Source organism: Sitophilus oryzae, unplaced genomic scaffold, assembly GCF_002938485.1.
Source record: "Sitophilus oryzae breed Bouriz unplaced genomic scaffold, Soryzae_2.0 scaffold_1499_pilon_pilon, whole genome shotgun sequence".
Classification (NCBI taxonomy): Eukaryota; Metazoa; Arthropoda; class Insecta; order Coleoptera; family Curculionidae; genus Sitophilus; species Sitophilus oryzae.
Window position 1 is genome coordinate 2,970,719 of NW_022146168.1, and position 17,113 is coordinate 2,987,831.

At 28.8% G+C, this 17,113-nt stretch overlaps 1 protein-coding gene across 1 annotated transcript in view; it reads left to right on the top strand.

Moving 5' to 3' along the window:
• The window catches only part of LOC115877843 (octopamine receptor beta-2R), a 417,890-nt gene that overhangs the window by 284,344 nt on the left and 116,433 nt on the right, over positions 1–17,113 (top strand). The window contains exon 4 of the mRNA XM_030894166.1: positions 271–327. The gene's annotated coding sequence lies outside the window, so the exon portion shown is untranslated. The remainder of the gene's footprint in view (positions 1–270; positions 328–17,113) is intronic.

Sequence of the window (17,113 nt, forward strand, 5' to 3'; positions counted from 1 at the left end):
AATATAAAAAAGTCGTTTGTTTTTAAATGACTTTAGAGTAGAATTCACACGGAAACTAGCTCATTAGTGGCTTTCTACTCGTAATACAAATTTTCCTACAATAAGACGTTATCGCTTTAACGTTCGATACCGTTTGAGATACAAGATTTTTATAAATTATTTAGATTATTATATTATCATAATTACATGATTACCTCTTAGTTTTTAAATAGCAAATATATTATATTAAAGTCACTAATATCTAATTAAGTTAATGTTTCTTTTTTGCAGATGGTGAAACATATATTTACTAAATGTGAAATAGTAAAGGAAAGCACATTAAATTAGGTAAGTAATTCATACAAAGATGTTTAAAGTAAAACATAAAAAGTAAAGTTTTATTAGTACGTTTCCGTAGAGTTGCAAAATTAACTAAATTAACATCAATTTTTAGAAACTGAAAAACAACTTAAATGACGGTAGTAAAGGTATATAAATTGAAAATTGTGTCAGTAAACAATATGAATAGAATCACAATAGAAAAATATTTTTGTAATATAATAATTGTAAAATATATATCAAAACACAAACGGCATATAAACATTGTGAAGAACCAAACTTTACACAACATGCAGTTGTAAATTTATGAAAAGCCACTAAAAGTTTTCATTGTTTAACCCTGAAAAAAATTGTAAATTAATTCTCATAAAAGCAAACAAGGTATTTTCGACGCTATCTGACTGCAAAATATGAATAAAAACTTGCCGTTTACAAGCCAACATTTTTTGTGGTTTTACCTAAGAGAAACAAAATGAAAATAGTGTGCTTTTTAAATTATGTAGCTTAAAATGTACGTAACAGAATGGCAAACAAAGCCTTAAATATGATATTTTTTCTTTTTAGACAAATTGCGGGTTTTGTAGTTCAATAAATTAATTTTGTGATATTATTTTTCGTATTTTCAAGTACTATTTTTCTAATTGTTGAGCTTTTGTAACTTTTTAGATGAATATCAAATATAACTAATTAAAATATTATTAAACGAAAATTAAAACCCTTTCATTAAAACCGAATATTTTCCAGAGAATATCCTACCTACAGTTAACAAAATAAGATAATACAAGAAAATTAAAAATCGGTGGGACATACTGATATCATAATAATACTATTATCGAAAAGAAATTTTATTCAAAATTTGCATTCGGTTAAAAAGTGTACTAATACCTGAGGCTAAGAAGATACAGTGAATATTTTCACAAAGACATATTTTTACTTTATTTTGATTTTATTATCTCCATAGACATATACTTTGCATAATTATCGATTCATATTTTATATAATTTAATTATTAATATACTTATTTTTTATGTTTACATCAAAAGAATATATTATTAGTAGTGTATGTGTATAATTTTTTTGTTCACAGGTCACAAAAGTATTAAAGTACGAAAATATATTATTAACTAGCATAAAGTGTCAAATTCAACGAGCGTAACCATAGTTTCTTGATATATAAATACATACAAGGTATTACTTTTAAATCATTTATACTATTTGAAACGTTTAAAATTATTTAAAACCTTATTAGCGACGTTTGAAAAAAATATAGTTCTATTCGGAGTAAAATTGACTGTTTGTGTCTCGCCTATGTCGTCCGTAGAGACTAGCCACGAAGGGTATCATTTTTACTCCTACTAAAACAATAGAATATGAGACAAACTACACTGGGTGCGTCTCAAAGTAGCTCACGCCTATTATTCTTTTATTTTCTCAGATAAAAAAACGAGATTTGGTATTAATCGTATAATTTGGTATATGACATAAATTGAAGGGTCCAGGGGAATTTGATAAGCGCCAATTTCTTAATTTTAAGATTTTACAATATTATACTAGGTCTAACTGGTCCCTACAAAATGTATAAACTCGGCAGGGCAATAAGTTTTTAAATCCTATGATAAATGCCTAGTAAAAACTAGTAATAACTTTTGTTTATCAGATGGTACTCAGTTACAAAAACTTATTTAGTTGACAGTTGTTAAACAGTAATGGTTGACAGTGGGCAGTCAAGTCTATTTTTCCAAGGTTCCTGGCACTTTTCCAGCTATGCCACTCTAGATTTAAATTTATATACAATTTTTTTTAAAGAGAACATGTTAAAAGTTGATATGTCATTATATTCAGACTGTCATTTTCTATCGAAAATAAAAATATACCGAAAGTGTCATTTAAAAATAAAAAATTGTTGCCGTTTCCAGTGTAACACGAAATGACCAATAACAAATGAATACATCAGTCAATTCTAATTTATGTCATATACTAACATACCAAATCTCGTTTTTTTATCTAAAAAAAATAAAAAAGTTACAGGGGCGAGTCATTTTTGAGACGCACTCGGTATATGACATCGACGAAGACATCTTATTGCAAGTTAGAATTTCTCGAAATTGTTGCAGAGTAACTTTAAAGTTTGACGTTGAAGAAAAGAAGTATAACGACTTAGATGCTTAAAAGAACAATAGCAAACCTCGCCTCTTTATTGAAAAATGTGTGAAAAACAGAAGTTTGTAAAATATCATTTTGTATCATTATAACTTTAATAGTGTTCTTTTATGGTTTAATGGGTTCATTTATTTGGATAGATAAAATGGCAAACAGCGTATTTTAGTTAGTAAAAGCCATGGACATTTTAAGGCGGGTTTGTATTGTTATTAATTTTAAAACTTACTTGATTATTTTAGTGATAGACTCATTCAATTTTGACGTATTTATTCATAAGGCTCTTAGCAAGTTAGATATTTTCAAAGTTTTTTTTAATTTTTAACTCTCTAGTTAAACATTCATATTTATTCCTATACTTTATCAAATTAATTTTATCTAAATACTATCTATACTTTATCTACATAGTTTTTAATACAGTGATTTTTTAAATATTATTAAAAATATACATATGTATAACAAAAGTGTCTCTATTTTTCATCTATACTATACCCATTGGTGTCTATTGTTGGCTATGTGGGCTCAAGTCATCCCTGCACTGTTCGGTTTTTATATGATTCAAAATAAAAAATATATAAATTGTAAAATTAGTATTTTTTTAATGGCCATAATGCGTTCTTTCAAAATCATCGAACAACTAAATCATTTCCATAGATCCAGTGACGTACCGTGACTTTGAATTTTCAGACCAAAAACTGAAACAATAATTTGTCAAAAAAATCATATTACAGCTATATGTTTTATTTTGCACAAAAATGTTAACTAATAAGTTAGAATAATTATAATTCTTCCCAAACTAAGTGGTTTTATCGCTAAATTTAACTAAAGCTAAGTACAACAAAAATCTTAAATACGTGGACTATTATAACAACAAATACATCGTAAAAGACTATTTTGGCAGCATTCTGATCGAGAATTCAAGTTAAACTTTTTAAAAAATAATTTAAAGGAAAAATGTTAATTCAGTTAATATTAATTTTTGTATACTGCTCAGATTTATCTGGTCTTCTATCATATATTTTGGAAATTAGAGAATTATCTGAAGATTTTCATGTAAAAATTGGCATTGATAGTGGTGGTGGATCACTTAAAGTTTGTCTGAAAGTGCTCCCTGAAAATGATCCCGAATATTTCAAGAAATATAAAAGTGCTGGAATTAATAAACTATTCATAATTGGCTAAGGACCAAAGTTGTCTGAATCTTATGCTAACATTAAAAGCCTCTTTGAGACGTTAGATCTGCAGTCCATATGTGGAATTTGTTCCTATACTTTTGCCGCTGACTTTAAGCTTATTATGATTCTCCTTGGTCTTCAGTCAAATTCATCCACTCACACTGGCCCGTAGTATGATGTAAATGTAAAGGAAATGGAAATTAAAGGATCATTCAGAACTATAAATAGTATTACAGAAAATACAAATTTATGGCAACAATCTGGAGGAAATATAACAAAAGCCAAAGATTTTTTAGTAAGCGTTTTTGTTTGATTTTTTTTTGTATTTTTTAAACTGTTGTTCAATGAACCATATGAAAAAGGGCAATTATTTTTTAGAAAACTGTATAAACATACCTTTAATCATTGGCGACGAAGAAACACCTGTCTTAAAGTATATTCCCCCTACTGAGCTTCACCTTTTGTTAGGTGTGGTTCAAAAACTTTGGGGTCGCACCACTCTTGCACTTTGTGCCATTGTATTGCCTTGCACTTTGTGCCATTGTGGTTTTTTAATCGCGGTGCGATCCCTTTAGACACACATTTATTAATACTAATATTATTCTGTAAAACTTAATGGGGTCTAATGAAGAAATTTGTATTTGAATTTGAATTTGAAAAACTATTTGATTGTCTTGAATTGGAGAATACCAATGTTGCAACAGAATGGATAAAAAAAGCGGGATTGAAACTAGATCATTATGGAAAATGTAACGGAAATAACGCCAGACAACTTTTAAAGAAAGTGGATATTTTGAAGACGATATCGCCCGGTAAAGAATTCTATTCAAAGTTTTGACAAGCAAAAACCTAAACACCTTATTATTAGGAAATAAATATATTGCAGTGTTTTCTGCATTCAATCAAGTAGTTTCGAGTTGTTTGGTCAATCACTAAACAAACATTTTGAATATGACATCGAACAATTTAGATTGGAAATACTCAATTTAGGTATTAAGATAACTCCAAAGATTCATGCAATTCTGCATCATGTGCCAGAGTTTATAAAAGCAAATCATAGAGCTCTAGGATTTTACTCGGAACAAGTATCTGAGCAGGTTCATTTTTCCTTTAAATTATTTTCTAAAAAGTTTAACTTGAATCCTCGTTCAGAATGCTACCAAAATAGTCTTTTACGATGTATTTGTTGTTATAATAGTCCACGTATTTAAGATTTGTGTTGTACTTAGCTTTAGTTAAATTTAGCGATAAAACCACTTAGTTAGGAAAGAAATATAATTATTAGTAACATTTTTATGCAAAATAAGACATATAGCCGTAATATGATTTTTTTGACAAATTATTTGTCAGTTTTTGGTCTCAAAATTCAAAGTCACGGTACGTCACTGGATCTATGGAAATGATTTAATTGTTCGATGATTTTGAAAGAACGCATTATGGCCATTAAAAAATTACTAATTTTACAATTTATATATTTTTTTATTTTGAATCATATAAAAACCGAACAGTGCCTGCTAATTTACAAATATCATGGTTCCATCTCTTATTCGGTCTTCTTTTAGGTCTCTTAATTTCTCTTGGGTACCATGCTTTAATTTCTGTTGTCCGTTCTTCATACCAGGGATCCTGCCCATTGCCATTTGAGGGATTTGACTCTGTGGGTGACATCTATTACCTCGGTCTTTAGTCGTATCCACTCTATTCTTTTACGGTTTCTTTTGGTTATTCCCAGCTTATTTTGTTCCATTGAGCATTGTGCGACCTGCAGTTTCCTTATAATGTCCATTTTAAGTGTCCAAGTTTTGCATGCATAGTTGGTCGAATGTTTTCTTCTTTAGATAGAGTGGCATTCTAGATTTGAATATGATTGAGTTTCATCCATAAGAACTCCATGCTAACTTAATTCGTCTGTTGATTTCTGGTAGTAGAGATCCCGAGCTGTGTATTAGTTGTCCCTAATATATATACTATATAGTATATTCTTCTACTTACTATTCCCAATATTGTGTTATTTGTTTAGAATGTCTTTGCTTTCCACTAGTTCGTTGTGAATTACTTTAGTTTATGCTAAATTTATTTTGAGACCCATTCTATTGCTGGCTGTATTTAGTTTATTAATTTGTGCTTGTAGTTCTTCAGGACTATTGGCAATTAGGAGTTAAGAATATGTTTAATCTAATTTTTTCTTGGCTTTAGGTAGAACACGTTTTTTTTTATAAATTACATTTATTGACGTTTCAACCAGGTAGGGTCTTTATCAAAATGTATTACTTGAAAGTAAATTTCGGCGCATTGTTTCAGTTGTTAACGATATTTATACATTTAAGGTAATAATTATTCTAGGTTTAAATTTTCGCTATAAAAACTTACAACGCCCCATTTTTATTATATTTATAAAACATTATATCATATCGATTAAACATGCATTTTATTTGCATCATTTGAATTATAATTAGATATTCATTACATGATTATTAAAGAAATATAAACAAAAGGTAATCATAGAATTTACAATTATGCACACCGTATTAAAATATGATATAATTTAAAATATTTTATGATATGCGCTAGACTTATGTATATTTTCTAGTTATGTAGAATAAACAATTGAAAGTACTTTATATATTATATTATTAGTACGATGGTAACTTAGTTATTATATTAATTCATAGAAATAGTTAAATTATATTAAAATAATTTTTAAACCTAAAAAGATTATTCCTTATAAGAGTATTTTATAAAACTTAAATTGTTTATCTAACTCTAAATAAATCATACCAAACATCGATACATGTATCTACAAAGAATAAAGCGATATCTATCGATTAGTTAAGAATTCCTATTTCGTATGTTGGAGGTATTTTCTACAATTTACGACAAAACGCGTTCATCCTACAGCAAAAACAGCGCTACTGGTTTAAAGCCTTATTGTAAGAAAGCGGGAAATCAATTGCCATATTTTCTAGCATTGTGTTGTCGATACAATTGATCACGTTCGCGTTTCGCCATTTTCCATTCAATTGTGAAACGTCTCCAACCTTTTGTTCGGTCAAAATAGCAAATGATTTTAACTTTGCGACAAATGGATTTAACCGCAAAATTCATGTAATCCCTTAAATTTAATCTGTTAATAAACTGACCTCTTTTTAATCTATCTTAATAAAATAATTGTTATTTAAAATATTTGCAGAATTTAAATATCATAATAAAATACCATACGTTCGAAAAAAATGGGGAAGAGCTGACTTGGAAATGACGATAAGTGACAATTAAGGTATAACTTTACATATAAATTGATGCCTTTTTTTCAATTATACGATGTATTTACATTGTTATTTATTTATATTTATCGTCTTGCCATAGTAAGTTAAAAGTAGTTTATATTTATCGTACCCATAGTAAGTTATAAAGTTACAAAATTGTCGTTTCTTTCTACAAACATTCATATTAATTCATTTCTTTGATTTAATTAACATTATTTAACACAGTTTTTAACACATTATTTTATTTTTGTTATTAATTAACAGTAAACATATATTGAATAAAATAATCAAATTTTTCTTCGGGATTTTAAGGGTATATAATACGATTACAACAAAATATTTGTACAAACTATTCTTTAATTTTTTGTGTCTAGTATTATTAGAATTAAAATTAATTATTTTAACTTTAGGACATTATATCTAATTTCATATAATCAACTAAATTTAATATGGTCTATTATTTATCTTTTTATTAAAAAAGAGTTTTATTTAAAACCAAATTTATTTAAAAAAATGTGATTTAAAAGTATTAAAAAAACCATATGCACATCATTAGTGAATATGTCGCACTTATAGTAGCTTTTACCCTCAAAATTTGATTTAAATCTTAGCGATTCTTCTACCCTGTAACTACAATACAAAGCAGAATCGGACATATTTTAATATAGAAAATAAATTATATTTTTACGTGAGGAATCTCCCCACGAGAGATGGTACATGTTTTTTGAAACACTTTGTATATGTCTAGAAGTGAATCTTATAAGTTGAAGAGGGAAAAAATAAAATCACGCAACTATTTTACCGATAACGACTGCATTGTTCTCCTTTTTAAAAAAAGTCCGATTAAATTTATATCTCCGAAACTAAAGTTTCAAAAAAAGTCATACTATATCTACATATTCATTTACCCAGTAGTAGGTATAAAAACATTTTGTAAACTCTGTGTCAAATGGTTTCTGAATAAAAATTATTTTTTTAAAAGGTTCGATTAAATTTATATCTGCGAAACTAAAGTTTCAAAAAATGTCATACTCTATTGACAAATTCATTTACCCAGTAGTAGGTCTAAAAAACATTTTTGGCAAACTCTGTCTCAAATAGTTTCTTAATTACACTGTTCTCGGTCTACTACCGTTCTTGTAAAAAAAGTTAGGCGATGCTTCCCGTCAATAAAAATGGCAACTGAAATACATCCTAATACATAGGTACTTTAGGTTTGCACTTATACAATTTGTTTTTAATATAGGAGCTACAGATGCCCGACGCACTATTGCCGGACCCTGTACGTATAGTGCATTTCATCTAAATCAGCAGATAGTTTTAAATGAAATGAGAGCACTATATTACCGAAAACAATTTATGTAGATAGAGCAGTTGCATTTATGCAAGAATCCTAAGGGCCGATTCTACAAAGCAAGTATAAATTCGGAATAATTATTCTCCGATCATTTCGTCCTTATTGAACTGAAATTTTAATAGATATTCCAAGAATTGGTTATATCAGGTATATACTTGCTTTGTGGAACCGTCCCTAAATTAAAAAAGAAGTATGTATAAAATATAGGCTTCCATCCCTTTGAATCACCCTGTATATAATCTATAAAAGGTAAATTTACAATGTTTCCCGGGTTCTTATGTTATAGACATACCACAACAAACATGCCTAATGTTAGTTTTGCATATTTTTTGTTGTTCGTATGTTATTTAAATTACGCGTTATTAAAAAAGAATAATATAAATATATAATAAGTTGTAATACTGTATTTTCAATTAAGGTAGAATAGGAATATCGCCGTACGTTACCGCCAATTACTTAGAAATACACACACCACATGGTGCAGTGTTGATCTTAGAAGGATTAATACTGCTAATTGTTAACAGCCTCCAATTTGTGAATATGTTGATATGGAATCGAGTAATAAATAACTAGACTAAAACTAACTTACCAACGAACCTAAATCACAAGAAAATTAAAAATTTTAGATTAATATTGGATTATAATAATGATTATACATGCAATTGTCAAATCAATAGTCTTAATTAGTGATTGGTGATAGAAAATTAAATTTAATTCTATAGATATATTACACAAATAAATTTTCGGATAATTATTACAGATAAATATAGAATCATCAATATATCCATAGTGAATCATATTAGTGAAGATAGGGTAAAAGGGTAAATTTAAAACCAGGCATACTTTGTCCACATTAGGCCCCAAATTGCATACTCGTTTCCAAACGTGTTAAAATAAAAAATATCCCAAAAAATTTTTCATTTAAGATCTTAATGTTAATAACACATAATTTAACGAAAATGAAAAAAATAATGTTTAGTATAATTATTATTTCTTAAGAGCGAAATGAATTTGCCACCAACAATTTGCAATTTTTTCAACTATCATTACTCTGTGATGTTATTTTTTAATATTAAGAGGTATTTTTGGTGACTATTGTCGTAATGTCATATCGACACTAATTAGAACTCCATAATTAAACTTAAAAAATGTTAAAAAGAACGAAACAGGCTTGGTTTTAATAAATACTAGTAACAATAACAAAATTAAGGACATTGAAAAAAATTACTGTAATAATAATTAACTCTACAAAGAAACAGAAAACTTGTAAAAAAGACTCCGGCTGCTTGTACTACCTCCCCCTGTAGATTGTTGTGTATTTCTAAGTAAGTTCATACTGTTTAAGAAACTGCAAATATATTGTGTTAGGGTTTTTCATTCTTCTTCAAAGATCAATGAGTTTTGCACAATCTACGACACTAAGAACCATATTTAATCGTACACAACAATAATCACCACAGCCACCTCGTCATTATGAAGAATAACACCAAAAAGTTGTAATTGAACGATAATTTAAAAAATTGCAAAATGTTTGTGGCAAGTTCATTGTGCTCTTAAAAATTAACCAAGGCATGTGTTGGCATGAGTCAAACAACAAAATATTCAGGAGACATGGCTCTGATCGAAAAATAATCATTTAGGAAAAGTTACTCACGAAATTATTGCACAGGATGTTTTAAACTCAGGGTAAAAAACAACCCTTCAATTAACCCTGTATAATTAGCCAAATACTAAAGTTTAAAATTAATTGAGTTTACGAATTAAAGTGTTACAACCACTTGTTAAAAACTAATAATGTCTTTTCAACAAGTAATAAAAAGCAATTCTATTTTTTATGTCATTTATAATAGTCATTTTATGTCATATATAAACTTAACTTTTATTACTTAAATGTAAATTAAAAGAATTTGAAACGCTTACTGACTAAATAAAACCAAATTTGAGTTATTGTCACTATAGCATGAAGTAGCAAAACAATAAAATATTGGACAGTAAAGAACGGAAACAAATGGTCAGTTGATCTTTTACTGACTTTGATTACTGACTAAATAAAACCAAATTTGAGTTATTGTCACTATAGCATGAAGTAGCAAAACAATAAAATATTGGACAGTAAAGAACGGAAACAAATGGTCAGTTGATCATTTTATTTACTAAGAATCCACTTTGAACGGAAATCTGATGGATGACGACTTATATTCTTTAGACGGTAAACTCATAAAAATGATAAAGAGTATCTGCGAGACAAGACATTAATAACCACTGACACAATGAAAAATATTTTTACGGGATATTATTGTTAAAAGGCACTACAAAAAGTGACAGGTGTGTGTCGGTTTGCTTGCACAATAATGTCACACAATAATTCCGTATCACGAACTACTTTTAATAAATGATCTGAAACAAAACATTACACCTATGAAACTAGAATTTAGTTATATAATTTTTATTTAGTTTTTTTTTTCAATAGACGCCAATTTAGTTTTATATAAATAATACATTACCTATACCGGGTGCGCCTCAAAAGTGGCTCACCCTTATAACTTTTTTTATTTTTTCAGATAAAAAACGAGATTTGGTATCTTAGTATATGACATAAATTAGGATTGATTGACCTATTCAATTGTTTTTGGTCACTTCTTGTTTCACCGTTTTTTTGGTATTTTTTTTTTTACTTTATTTGATAGAAAATGACACTCTGAATAGGATGACATATCACAAGATTGGGGAATTTAACTTAAACCTTATTTTTGGATGAAGCTACCTTAAAAAAAGAAATCTCATATTGTAGTAGATAGTTATGACACTTTTAATGATGAACGCTTACTATTGAAAAAACGAATGTCAAATTTCCTTTTTTTCAAAAAAGAGAATTTTCTTTTTAAATATTTATTTTATTTTAGGTATAGGAAGTGCTTAATAAAACACAGAGAAACTCTGTTCGATTATGATACAAAATACAAGGTGTTCTATTTAAAATAGTGGATTTAAATTAAAATGTTTTATTTAAAATAGTGGACATTTAATTATGGCTCATAATATATGTTTTTAACAAGATTTTAAATAAAACAAGATTGCAATTTTTTTAAGATATTATTATTCAATTTTGCTGTAAAAAATAAAATTCTTCGAATTTAAAATGTTGAGAGGGCTTTATATAAGCAATAAATTTGTTTAAAACGGATATATTTCAAAAATCACTCGGTGATGAACTGGGTCAAAATGACATTATGGTATTTTTGGAATGAAAATTTAATGGCAAATCCAATGAGCTAAAAAAATCCATAATATATTCAGCTACTTCCAAAAATATACAACTTTAATTTGAAAATATTTTCGAACTCTATCTGTTGATACAAATATGTACAAAAATGTGCTTTACCATTACCTCCATATTATATAAAAAATTGAAATGAAAATCACAAAACAAAAACCTAAGTATGTCCCCGATTGTCTCTACAAGAGGAAAAACTTTTTTAGTATTGCTATTTTCAGAAAAAAAGTATTCTTCATAAAAATTTTTGCTTGTTCTAAAATCATTTATCCTGTTTATACTTTTCCAAATTTCCATACCGTTTTAGAAAAAATTAAGAAAAGCCTGAATACCTACATGGTTGAATTTTTTAGTCCTAAAAATCAAAACGCGTTTCTATGGTAATATAATTTTGTTAATTTAAGGATGAAAAACCTTAATCAAAATGAATAATAACCATTTATCAAAGAACGAAATCGAAATTATTTTACCATAGAAAAATCTTTTGATTTTTCGGACTAAAACATTCAACGATATTTTCATGTTTTTTTTTTAATTTTCTCTAAAACGATATGGAAATTTGGAAAACTATAAAGGAAATTAAGCGTTAGAGAACAAGCAAAAAATTATATGAATTTTTTTTTTCGCAAAATGTTAATAATAAAAAAGTGTTTCCTCTTGTAAAGACAATCCGGGGACATACTGAACTTTTTCGGAAGCTTGGGTCACCCCGTATGATAATTTTTGATATTTCATAATTTGCAAAATTAAATTATTATTGCTTATTGATAACTTACTTACTTACTTACTGCCATTACTCGCTGACGAGTATTTGACACGCAACAGAAGATGGTTACGCGAGGCGTTTTCTTTCATGAGCTTTTCTGTGACTGAAGAGCCCAATACGTGATGTTATCTCTCTTCCTCACTCTGAACATTCAAAAATTTCATTACTTTGTTGCCTCTTTACTTTTTGATTGTCGCTGTTAACTGAGTTTATTTTTAACTTTTAACTGAAGTAATTTTTGATATTCCATAATTTGCAAAATAAAATTAATATTGCTTATTGATTACAAGCATTATCAGTTAACAACCAAACCAAACCTATTTGGTGCACACTGTAGAAACAATTGTATTACAAAATTTAATAAATATTACTTCATTTCAAAAGTACCTACCCTGAAATAGTAAAAGCAAAAGAAATCGAAGAAGCCAATATTTCGTGTTTTATTACATTTCCTTTTAGCTGACTCGAAATTTCGGAAGCGTCCTTTTTCGGTCTTTCTAAAAAATATCTATATGAACTCTCCGCGAATTTATGAAAAACGTATATCAAGCTCTCCTATTCGCGTTACACGAATGCACGTGACGTTTCGCTAAGAGCAAATATTCCTATTTGCAAAACTAATAAACTCGACAAGGTATGATTTATACCTAGTTTTTACGATGATCTGAAGGAGGCGAACTGTATTTTTGGAAAATATCTGTCTAAGGGAATATAAAAAGTTTATATAGGATCTAACATATTAAAATTCTAGTCGAGCCAATATGTTGCAACCTGCTTTTGTGATGAAATACTATTTCTTAGAATTCCATAGAAGCAATAAGTTTTTTTTAAAGTTTCAGTTTTATGTCTGACTGAGCGAGTAATATATCTCTAAATATACTAATATACATTTACAACGGCGTCAGAGTAGCTTGTTGTTGTGGACTTTGAATTTAGTCTATTCTCTGCTAAGAAAGTGTAACAGTGTCATCTGAACCTTACGACCGAGAAAAATCAAAGATTTTCCTTGACTTAACTAAGAACAATCTTCGGATTGTCATGGGGTTTCTAACAGGACGCAGTCTCCAAAACGAACTCCTCAGTGGATTGAAGCTGAGAAACAACGGTGAATTCAGATTCTGTAGGGAAAATGGGCAACACCAGAACACCTTATCACTGAGTGCGCCAAGACGATAACCGTTTGTACCATAAACTTTGGTACGGCTGATGTCGAAGGTGGAGAGCTGGCCTTTGCGGAGCCGTCTCAGATGCTCGCTTTTGTAAAAGCCCTGAGAATGTATGATGAGTTATAACTCATTATAACTCGACAAGGTAGTTATGATGAGTTATAACTCGTTATAACTCAATAAAGGGGAACACACAATAGATATGTAAGGTCGCGGTGATTAACCCCCCTCCTAAACATTCCCCATTCTACATGCAATGTTATGTTATTTATCCTATACATTCTCTATTCTACATATTATGTCACAACTCGTGCTACTTTCACACGCGTATCTTGATTAGTGATGGGAAAAACCGATTAATTTCAATAATCGAGTACTCGAGTTTCAAGCGATTGTAATAACCGAGTGATCGCTCGAGCGAAATATCACTCGTATTTAAAAATACGGTTTTTCACCCGTCGCTTGATGTAAGTACTCGTTAACGCCAAGCGCCAAGCAGTAAGTTACGTGCGCAGGGCACATATTCTTTCGGTGATTAATGCAAGTGGCAAGCGGCAAGCGATTCCTTTGATCGCTTGATTTAGTTTATTTCAAAGCATTGTCGATGTAGGTCGTAAAATTTTGTCCCTCAGATACGCAACGGATAAATATATATACGGCGCCGGCGTTGTATAACTTTGCTACCTGCAATGTATGTAGAAAATTCGCTCGACTTTTTATCGAGTATGTCACATTAAAATCGGATTTCAATTTATTTCATTCTAGGATCGCTTGCTTTCGCTTGGTACTCGTCACTTGCATGGCTCGTTCATAGTCGACGGATGTCGGTTATTTCAATAATCGAGTATTCGAGCGAATTTTCGCTCGAGTTATTCCATCAGTAATCTTAATGATGCTGTTAACTCACTTGTATCGTAAATATCTATTACATTAATAAAAGTTGCGAATATTATTAAGTGAGAAATATTATTCATACATTTATGTATGTAAGAAAATCTAGGAACTAGTGTACTTTAGTGTAACTTTATGTATGCATATGTACTATATCCAGTATAACAGTAGTAGAGTATAACCAGTCTACTAGTCCAGTATAACAGTAGTACAGTATATATGTATACTGTACTATATCCAGTATAAAATCATTATATTCTTTATTAATTAATTTAAAGTAAATTATTTCGTATAATTGGTAATCAGGGCTAGTATATATATTACGTAATTTTTAGGGGTAGTTCATTTCGATCCCAGAAACACGTATATAATGCTTTTTTCGAGATCTTTCTTTAATTTGAAATTTTTCGAAATTTTTTTTGGATTTTTTTTAATTTTTAAAAAACATCATATCTTGACAGTATGGCAACATAGGTAATAGATTAAATTAAGAAGAAAGAAAACCCAGAAAAGATTCAGTAGTTCCTAAAATTTAAGCCACATTTTTTTTATTTTCAAAGTACTCAGTTATTTTGGACTTATTTGTCGGTAAAGAGAACATGTGTTTCTTTTATTGATATCTACCAGCCGTGAAAACATTTGACCTTATTCAAGACTCACCCTGTATAACTCAAAGAACGAAATAAATTCAAAGAATAAAACTTTTTTTTAAGACCATCACATTTTGTTTCGAAATTGCACTTCAAGCATATTATCAAGATTGCAACTACGGCAAACATGACAGGATAGGCTTACAAAACAAAATTCCTTTATCTCTTGAGATAAACCCTGCGGAAGTAATTTTCATTTAGGTCAGCTATGTGACCAACACACACGTAAATACCACAATATCGATCTTAGCAAGATCAAATATTAATTAGCATTAGAGCGGCGTTCGAAAATATTCTCCTATCATTTTAAACAACTTAGCCTTTGTTTAAATCTAATGATGGATAATGAGAAGAAAAGCTTATATAGCGAAATATTGGTATTATAACTAGTTCTATAACTATTCATAATATTATACTGTTTCATTAGGAGTAAAAATTGTACTTTTTTTGGCGAGGCTATATGTTTGACGACGTTACAGGTGAGCTACAAAAAGTACATTTTTACTCCGAACAGAACATACTATTTTTTGAAACGTCACAAATAATTTTTTAAACAACTTGAAACCATTCCAAACATCGAAAATAATATAGAAATTAATACCTTGACAGTTATTATATATCGAGAATCTACGGTTACGCCCGTTGGATTTGACACTTAATGTCAGTTTGTACTTTCGTTCGTAGGCGTAAAAGTGCTTTACTTTTTTTTATATTGGTAATTACGCCTCAAAATGAATATTTTTGTGACGTTTGAAAAAAAAAATATTTATATATATATATATATATATATATATATATATATATATATATATATATATATATATATATATATATATATATATATATATATATATATATATATATATATATATATATATATATATATATATATATATATATATATATATATATATATATATATATATATATAATATATATATATTTCAGCATGGTATCGTTTGTATTATTTATAACTAGCTGACAAGGTTAACTTCGTCACTCGATAACGGTAAAGCCAAATAAGAATTTATTTTGTCAAACTTGTTGAATGAATCACTGAAGGACCGAATGATCTGGAATGACTGACACCAATCTTTCAGGTTTCCTGAGATTCCAAAAAATATCTACCTTTATATGATTAATCGCAACTATCGCTTAAGTAATTAGCTGTTTAGGTGAATTTTAAAGTAACAGCTCCAATCGCTGGATTATTGACTTTCCAAATGGTTTAATTAATTACTCAATATTCAGTATGTGCTCTATATTATATATAAAAGGAAGCCCGATCTATAGTAAAATTAAATTCTTTACTAATATTCCCTTAATAACTCTGTCTTACTTGAAAGCCACCATGTGTTCTCTATGAAGCCATTAGTTGCAGCGTATCCACTCTTTGCTTTTGAGTGCTTTGTATTGCTTTGACCCTGGTTTATGTCTTGAGAGCGAGATCCTAAAAAAAAATATGTTACAAGTAAGTTGTTAAAAATACGTAGTTCTTTGAGAAGAACATAAATATGATTTAAAAAAAGCGAATGTAACAAACCAAAATTTCGAAGTTTATTCTAGGAGCTACACATGCCCGACGCACTATTGCCGGACCCTGTATAACAGCATGCGTTAAAGCAGTTGATCAGAAGCTAACGGTTAAATTGATGTATCTACAAAAGGCATTAAAGTGTTTCTGACTTTGTTTAATTTTAATATTTTTTTTTGTTTCTGAAGATGAGGGGATGGCACATTTCTTAAATTGGTGTACAAAAGATACTAAGAAACTCCATTGTGATTATTCTAAAGTCATTTGTTTATTCAAAAATATTTTTTGTTACATTTAGGCGTTGGAACCTTTGGTGCAATAACAGCAAAATAAAACTCTAATTCACCACAATACACCAAAACACTTTTACTTAACAATGGACGCGCGTTTCGCAACCATCACCATGTTAGCATCATCGACAGATAATTAAAACAGTTTTGGTGTATTGTGGTAAATTAGTGTGTTATTCTCTACATTTTATGTATAAAATTAGAAAGGTAGTTATTAGTAGAACCAATAAATTTAGTGTTATTTAAAATAAAATTAAAGAAATTTTTTAAAT